Source organism: Cupressus sempervirens, chromosome 7 (assembly GCF_028749045.1).
Source record: "Cupressus sempervirens isolate cs-2001-9-10 chromosome 7, ASM2874904v1, whole genome shotgun sequence".
NCBI classification, from domain to species: Eukaryota; Viridiplantae; Streptophyta; class Pinopsida; order Cupressales; family Cupressaceae; genus Cupressus; species Cupressus sempervirens.
Window position 1 is genome coordinate 386,393,737 of NC_143124.1, and position 9,888 is coordinate 386,403,624.

The following is a 9,888-nucleotide window of genomic DNA, read 5'->3' on the forward strand; positions in this document are numbered from 1 at the left end:
TATGTTCTCACCCATGCCTTGAGTGCTAGTACAAACTAGGATGGGAGTAGAGAGAACGCTTGGTTGCAACCTTGCATTTCGTAGTATGCCTTCTCAGTAGGAGAGGATACTAGTGGCCACATGGGGATCAATAGGGACACTGGAGTCCTAAGCTAACTGCCAGGGTAACTTCTACATGATTTATGCAATGACACTTGCCCGCTTACAGAGTAGGTTTCCTACGTGTCTTGAGTACCTCTAGGATTTAGATGTTGATTTGTCTTAGAACATCTGAGTTAGTATACTTTTAGGATTTCTTGGCCTTAGAGAGTACTTGTGATATCTAATTTGGTATCCTGCTTGGGACTTGAGACTATCTCCTCAGCACGGTGGGAGTGGACTGTTTAGGTTCCACACGGTCGGGTGGTAGTGCTTTTTCACTCTTACCATTGAGATCCATTCGTAGTCACTTTGGTTGGAGCTTGTTGGGATGCTTATTTATCATGTTTAGATGATGTTATATTACTGATGCATTTCCTTTTATTGATGATTAACATGTTATATTTCCTTACGATTATGTTGTAGTATGTTTAGGAGTGACATCCCTAATTACTATAGTACTGATAATCTATTCGGTGGCTTGGGATGTTACACATAGTAGATGGCTAGGGCATCTAATGATGCTATTGATGGTTGGGAGGAACCATGCACTTAGTTATGTTTTATGATGGATAGTTGTATTTCATGTTGGATGTTTATATCTTTTATGATGGATGGATGTATCATGTATGGTGGATGATTTCATTTATTTTATTGTACTTTGTATCATGGATTCGCAAAGGATGATGTATCTTTATTTATACATATGTATATTCTTTTAGCCTTTCATACCCTGTGACATGTATAGTGGATGATTGAGCATTCTGAATTAATTTGCCAAGAGGCATTTGGAACAAATGTATATTATAGACATTGGACTTTCTGATTATTCTTTCATATGGATGTGATATTAGTTAGACTTAGTAGTAGATTAAATTTGTATGCAATTCAATGTCATGGGATCCTTAAGAAATGTAACTTGTTATGCATGCTTTAGTTGATTGTATGTTATTGCTTCTGCTACTATGTGTTTGATGTGTACGTTATCTTTCTTGTTCAAAAAAAAAATGTTGGCAAACTTAGTAAAACTTTAGGTCATTTATTTTGGGTCCCTTGGTAGGGCATTACATCTGGTATCAGAGCTCGAGTTTCTACATTGGGAGCTTTGGGTATATTGGAACGCCACTAGTTGAACAAAAATGAAAAAACTTTAAATTGTTATTTGTACCTATATCAAACTAAAACAAAACTAAAACTTTTAGTTGTAAATTTTTCATACTTCAACACTTAGTTGTTAAACTAAAAATTATTCTTGAACCTAAACATAGGCAAAGTTGAACATCGAAACCATTCTATTTTTCAAACATGTGTTTTTCATGTATGCCTTACAGTATTATGCTTTATGGTTGTTATAGTACCTTGTATCTTGTTGTAGGATGATATCTGGGACTCGATCTTCACTTAGAGGTCATGGCCTAGGCCGTGGTAGAGGTCATGGATGAGGCAGAAACATCAGTGTACATGAGTCTATCCATGAAGACCTTAATTAGGAAGGGAATAGGGAAGAGCATGTTAGTGAGCATCAGGAAGAGAGCCATAGAGAGAAGCATACTAACTCTAAGGAGGTGGATCTGAGGCAAATGATGTAGACAATTATTGATCGCCTACCTCTTGTTCATGATCACGATAGAGCACATAATAATACTAATCGAAGTTGCCAAAATGGTCAAGTCAAACATGTCACAACATGAAATCATCAAGAAAAAATCATCCAAAACATCCCAATCCTCTCAAAGTGACTAAAAACAAATCAAATATAACTCATCGATGACTCAAAAATGGTTAAGTTAGATAACCCATAACATAAATCTCTCCATCCCACAAGGCACTAAGAATAGACCCAAGTCTAGGAGCCCTCAGAGGGGCCATCATAGATCCATAGTATCCACTCAAATGAAGGACCTTATGAGGTCCAAGGTCAAGCCTTTAATGGGCATGGTTCAGGTTATGTAGCCGAGCAATGGCTTATTGCTCTTGATAGGGTTTTCGCTATGTAGGACTTTGATAGTAATGTCAAAGAAAGGTTTGCTATTACCAACTTGGAAAACTTTGGAGCCACTTGGTGGACTATCAAGGAAAAGAAACTGGGCATAGACATGAATAGTGTCACATGGAAGTTATTCTTGGAGAGTTTTCGTGAGTGATTCCTACCAGAGGAGTGGAAGCAGGATAGAGAAGATGAGTTCCACAACTTGAGACAATTCAATATGACCGTAGTAGAGTATGAGTGCAAGTTCTATGAGGTTATGCCTTTTTTGGGAATTAGTGACAACCCAACGTAGTTGGCACAATATTTCATCAGAGGCCTAAACAACTATCTAGTTGGGGGTGTTAAGGTGTTTGAACCTAAAACCCTCAAGGATGCGATACATCGAGTCATTCTTGTATAGCAGAGTGTGAACCTAGGACATGGGGGTTTTGTAGGATCACCTTTAGCATTAGGATCAAAGGGTAATTAGGGAGTAGGTGGTAATAGGAAACCTTCTTCTGGGGGTAATCAGTAGCAAGGAGGAACTTATCCTCTAGTACAGAGTGGTGGATGTGGTTCCAATGGTAGAAACTATCACAACGCTCAGCACAACAAGCACAACCAATATGATTGGTCATCTCAGAGTGTTCATTCTCATCCTAGTGGGGGTAGTGTTTAGTAGTCTAGTGAACCTCAAGTTTAGAGGAGCTTCAATGGAGAGTGTTTCACATGTGGACAACATGGACACAAGTCATCCTATTGCCCTCAAGGGAAATCATAGTTCTTAGGCTGGAGATCCCCAGCTTCATAACCCACAGTTGGTGTCATGGGTAGAACACAAAGAGTGTACTTAGTGGAGTCATGTCCTCCTATAGGGGGAAAGAGTCCAATGGGACCCACTCAGTGAGTCTTTAGTTTTACCATTCTTCTAGGCTTCCAAGAGTAAGCCTAAGTCTGGGGAGGTGGATGTAGTGCCTGCCCCTAGTTTGCATTTTGACTTCATTGCCAAACTCTTTTAGGCTAGTTTTATGCTTGATTACTAGTAGTATTGTTTTGAGATTATTAGATATTGTTTTACATTCAGTTGATTATATGATGAGATTATTTCGTACTTTATATTTCATGTACGCATGATGATTATTACAGTTTTTTTAGTTATTGATGATGATTAGTTAGACAGTTTATTATCCTATGTGTTTTCTTATGATTACTTACCCCATACTTGCATGTGTATGGTGTGCATGTTTGTTTTTTTTATGTATGGAATTTTTGATGTGGTTAAGGAAGGGATTCGTAGCCACCTGCTAATCAAGATCTACACAATACATCACTTCCTACCATTTTCTATTTAGCTTAGTATATATTGTGTTTGTACATGTGTGGATTTTATGCAGGTTGTAGGTACCAGGTATCGACTTCCCTAAATTTCCAAGATGAGTATACCCTATTGCATTATCTCAATGGTAAGAGAGGGGAGATAAATTCTTAACTCCAAACTCCAACCCTTTAAGCCATTTGTCCTAATTGAAAATTAGGCCAAGTATCTGAGTTGAGTACCCTCTGAATGCGTCAAATGATGTGTAACACCCCACCAAGGGATAAAGTTTCACTAAGTTTGGTAGCATTTTTTTTTTTAAAACATGGAAGTAAAACCATCTACAACTCATGCATAGTAACAGAAGCAATAGCAACAATACAAATGAAAGTAAACATAAACATACATAACCAGTTACATTCTTTAAAGATCCCTTAACGTTGAATCACATCTAAATTAACTATTAATGAATCCATCTAATACAACATCCACACGAAATAATAATGAAAATTCCAAAGTTCATAAATTACATTTTCGAATGCTCAATCATCCACTGTACATGTCACAGGGTATGATAGGCTTAAAATAATATACATATGTGAAATAAAGTATATCATCATTCTAAATCTAATTCATGAAACCATACATCATACATCATACATCATCATAAGAGATAACCATAAGTAATCAAAAATAAATATCTAAGTGCACAGTTCCTCCCAACCGTTAATAGCATCATTAGACAATCGTGGGTCCTAGCCATCCCTTCGTACGTAACATTCCAAATCACCGAAGAGATCATCGGTATTAACATAGTAGGAATGTCACTCCTAAATCATACTACATCATATGCAGAAAGAAATCTAGCATGCTACAACATATGCATAAGAAATCTAATGATGCAAAATAAAACATAAGATAAGTAAAAAACATCATCTATCATATGTTAATCATCAATATAAGGATACATTCCCATCATCTTAATCCAAGAATAGAATGAAGATAGATGCCAGCAAGGAATGCATCAGCCACGGTGTCTCAGATGGATCTCAAATGGTAAGAGTGATAAGAACTACCACCCGATTGCGTGGAACCTAAATGGTCCACTCCCACCACACTGAGGAGATAATCTCAAGTCCCAAATAGGTTTTCAAATCACATAGAATAAATACTCTCTAAGTCAAGGAATCCTAAAAGTATACTAACTCAAAAGTTCCGACACAAATCTGACATCTAATTCCCAGAGGCACACAAAGACATGTAGGAAACCTACTATGCAAGCGAGAAAGTGTCATCACATAGATCACGCTAGAGTTACCCTAGTAGTCCCCTAATAGACCCCGGCCCCCTAGTGATCCCTGTGCAGCCACTAGTATCCTCTCATACAGACGAGGCATACTACGAAATGCAAGGTCACAACCAAGAATTCTCTCTACTCCCATCCTAGTCTGTACAAGCACTTGAGGCATGGGTGAGAACAAAACAATTATCTTTTTAGGTTCATTAAGTCAGTATTAGGTGTGAATATTTTTACTTGTTAAGACAACTTACAATGAGTTACCCTGGCAGCCTCTTAGGGCCACGGCCCCCATTGCAAGCCACTTCCCGTCACTACAAGTAGATAACCTACCCTAAGCTCATAGAATCATATATCTCAAAATACCAAAAGATAATCCACAATATAAACATCAAATCTCCATTAGTTAACTGAAAAACATCATAGATAATCATGACCACAACAGTTCTCTATTGGCAACTGAAGGTATCCCTAATAATCACAATAATCATTGGTTCTTAATAAGCAACCAAAAAGCATCTCAAAATAATACTGATCGAAGACTCCTAAATGGTTGAGTCAAAACATGTCATAACATGACATCATCAAGATCAGATAACAATTCATTTCCATCCAATGACTGGAAAGTAACCCAAGTATAATTGATCAATAACACAAAATGGTTAAGTCAAATGTCTCATACATATGAATCTCAACTTCACACAAGAAGACTGGAAAGCAATAACAATCAGTAAATACAAACATCTCATAGAGCATACCATCACATAACCATGGTTGGGTTTATAAAGATCGGAATCAAAAGACATCATCATAAAATCACAATCATAATCCCTCGAGCCTCTGGTAGATGTCCTACAATTGGTCAACACTAGTCAACCCAAAAACGAATAGCATAGAGAAAACACAATGCAAGCACATGTTTGGGTTTTGTTTTAAAATTACATAATTGAATGGAGTGTGGAGGTCTCAGTTTTCGTTTTCAAAATTAAATATTGAGTGGAGAAATTTTGTACATTATTACTTAACCCGTGTACTAGTTTAAAATTTTCCATAACTCTAGAATCAATTTACCAATTATTCTAATGATTTAAAAATTAATTAAAAATGACCCCCATCGAATTTAAATTGTAAATTTTAGACATGAAAATTTACCAATTCTTTTCATTATCATAATTCAAGTCAATTAAATAATTAAGTTAAACTTATATTAATTTATTATTAACAGAAAAGATCTATTAATACAAAACTTTAACAAATTTAATAATTATTAATTATAAATAACATATATCCATACTTACATATATACATATATACATATATAATTATTAATATTCAATGATAATAATAATATTTTAAAATGTTTTAAGAAAATCGAAATGGAGAAATTCAATTTCACCCCCCATCAAATTGCATAACACATAACACACATATATAAAGTACCACCGTTGGCACGCGGTACCTTGTGGTCACAGGGCCTACGGCGACAGCGGGTACTTCATACCCTCTATCATCACAGTGCCTATGACAGCAGGAAGCCACGAGGACAGTGAGTACAGGGGCACAGATTCCATCCCCCCTCAAAATTTTAATAAAGTTTTTCCAAAACATTTTTACTAATGTTCGGCCCAGTATCAAATTTTGATATTTCAATTTTTAATAAAGAATTTCCTTAAACAGTTTTTCTACTATGATACGACAACCACATTTTTTTTTTTTAAATAAATGCATATATATATATACATACATATATATATATATATATATATATATATATATATATACATATACATATATATATATATATATATATATATATATATACATATATATATATATATATAAATATTTACAAGTATGCAGATTCGTACAATTATGTAATATTTAAAAATGAGACATATACATAATTTAAAGGGCTTCTAAGAATAACATTTGTTTTCTAAATTTACCCAATCATTCTTCTAATAGGTTTGACTATAAATTTTAACCCTAGCTCCATAATTTTATCAGATCTATGCATGAGGGGTTTTCTCACATAAGAATTATATATCCATGACAAGATTAAATAATTGGAACATTCACACATAGAATCCTCAGAAAGTATTCAGAAGACACGAAGAAGATAGGAAGTGCAAGATGTGGAAATAACATATGAAAAATTACAAGTGTTTACCCAGACATTGATGCTAATTCGCTTCTCCTCAGAAACTACAGAGCAAGCTCCTTCCTTCTCCCACGTTCCTGAGTCCTCCAAAACTGCTCTCCAAAATGCTCTCCCTAAGCTTGTAGGAGTGCTTGAATATAAAGAACTCTCAAGAAGCACCTAGAATGTCTCTAGAAACAACCAGAAGGTGTTGACAACTAAGCATGAGCTCTTTCCAACCTTCTAGATGAGTCATAAGGTTGTAGACACCATGTGCTTAATTGGTGCACTAACTCTTGTGTTGTTGAAATATGTGCAATCAAGAGGTGTGTTTACTCCTAGGCAAGCTTATAACTTTTATTTTGATTCTTTTATTACGTTTATTATTATTATTTATTTATTACTTTATTATTATTATTATTATTAATTTCTAATTTCTTTTATTTAATTCTTTTTTTCAATTAATTCTCATTTAATTAATTATAATCAAAATATCAATGATCATGATATTATATTAATTTTTCCCAAATAATTAATTTATTAATTAAATCTATTTATTAAGACTTAATTAATAGAAAATTCACCATAGACCTCCAAGATAAAATATGAAAACCCATCATAAAATAATCCATACAAAATCAGTCTAAAGAGTTAAAAATCATGAATTATGTCATCCAACACATTCAAAAGGTATAATATCTAGATACTTGTCCTACCTCACTAGGACAACTGGTTTAGGGGTTTAGAATTTGGACTTGAGAATTTATCTCCCCTCTCTTACCATTGAGATAGTGTGATAGGGTACGTTCATCCTGGCAATTTAGGGAAGTCGATACCTGGTACCTACAACCTGCATAAAAACTACGCATGTAAATACAATATATATAATGCTAAGCTAAACAGGCAATGGCAAGAAGTGGTGCTTCGTGTAGATCCTGACTAGCAGGTGACTACGACTCCCTTCCTTAACCACATTAGAAACGCCATCATAAAAACAAACACGCACACCATACACATGCATGTATGGGGTAAGTATCCATAATAAAACACATGTGATAATAAACCATCTAACTAATCATCATCAATAACTGAAAGCAATGTAATAATCATCATGCATACATTAAATGTAGAGTCTAAATAATCTCATCATAAATCAATTGAATCAATAACATAATGTCTGATAGTCTCGGAACAAAGCTACTAATCATCAACATAAAACTAGTCTAACATAGTCCGACAAAAATAACCACAATGTGTCCAGAAAGATGTGAATGAGGGCAAGCACTACATCGACCACCCCCCTTGGGTTAGGCTTACTCCTGGAAGCCTACAAACAAGTAGGGATATAACTCCCGTAATCTAGCTGCATCCTCCCATGTAGCTAAAGAATCATCAGTAGGGTCCCATTGGACCCTTACCTGCTCAATGGTTTGACCCCTGAGGGTCAACTCCCACTGCTCCAAAATACGAACCGGCTCCTAAGCTAGCTACCCATCCTCTACCTGCAATGCATTCTAATCAAGAACATGTACAACATCAGGAATATACTGCCTAAGTATTGAAACATGAAAAACATCATGAATGTGAGCTAGGCTAGGAGGTAGAGCAAGGCAATAAGCAACTGGGCCAATCCTCTCAAGAATCTCGAATGGTCCCACAAAGAAGCGTGCTAGCTTTGAACCCTTTCCATATTGAATCAAACTCTTCCGCAGATGCAATCTCAAGAAAACCTTATCTCCCACAGCAAACTGCTTATCTGTCCTATGTGCATCAACATACTTTTTTTGCCTATCCTGTGCTTAGTCAAGTGCTCATGGATATGTACTACATGTTGCTCCATATCACGAAGCATCTCAAGACCCAACAAGATGCGATCCTCAAGACTGTCCCAACTCAAAGGTGTATGACAAGGATGTCCATATAAATCTTGAAATGGTGCCATGCCAATAGAACTGTGATACCCATTGTTGTAAGCAAACTCCACTAGGTAGAGATAGTCCTCCCAATGCATCTACCTATCCATCACATACATCCTTAACATATCTTCCAAAACTTGATTCACCCTCTCTATCTGACTATCTGTCTCTGGGTGATATGTCAAACTGAAATTCAATTGAGCTCCAATCTCATGCTACAGCGATGTCCAGAATGTGGATGTGAATACAAGATCCCTGCCAGAAATGATCTTTTGGGGAATACCATGTAGTCTCACAATGTCACGCATGAAGACATAAGCTACAGAAGCTGCTATGTAGGAAGACCTAATTGGTGAAAAATGTGCCACCTTAGTCAACCGATCAATAATGACCATGATAACATCATGACGACGAACATTCATAGGTAATCCTACTATGAAATCCATAGAGATGATGTCCCACTTCCATGAAGGAATGAGATTTGGTTGCAAAAGTCCTGCCTGGTGCTGGTGTTTTTCCTTGACTCTCTGACACTCAAGAGACCTAGCCACATAATCAATAATGTCTCGCTTCATCCTAGACCAATAGAATAAATGTCGCAAGTCAACATGCATCTTCTTGACACCTGGATGTGCCGAGTAGAGTGTACGATGGGCTTCTGCTAGAATCAAGGTGCGAAGCTCATCTTGTAACGGCATATAAATCCTCCCTGATTGACTCAATAGACCATCTGATTCTTGGACATAACCTGAAAACTTACCCTCCAAAGGTCTTCCTAAATCTATCTCTCCACACACTTCTTGATACCAAGAATCTGTAGGAAGTGCCTGAAGAATCTGACTCCTCAAATCAACACTAAGAGTCATAGATAATATCACATGTCTCATGTGACTCAAAGAATTTGCCACCACATTCTCCTTTCCCTGAATTTACTTTACCTCAAAATCATAGTCATATAGAAATTCCATCCATCGCCTCTAGCGAGCATTCAAATTAGGCTACGTGAAAATATACTGAAGACTGTCATGATCACTATGTAGCTCAAATATGTGCCCCAACAAGAAATGTCTCCATCTTGTCAAAGCATGAACTACTGCTGCTAACTCAAGATCA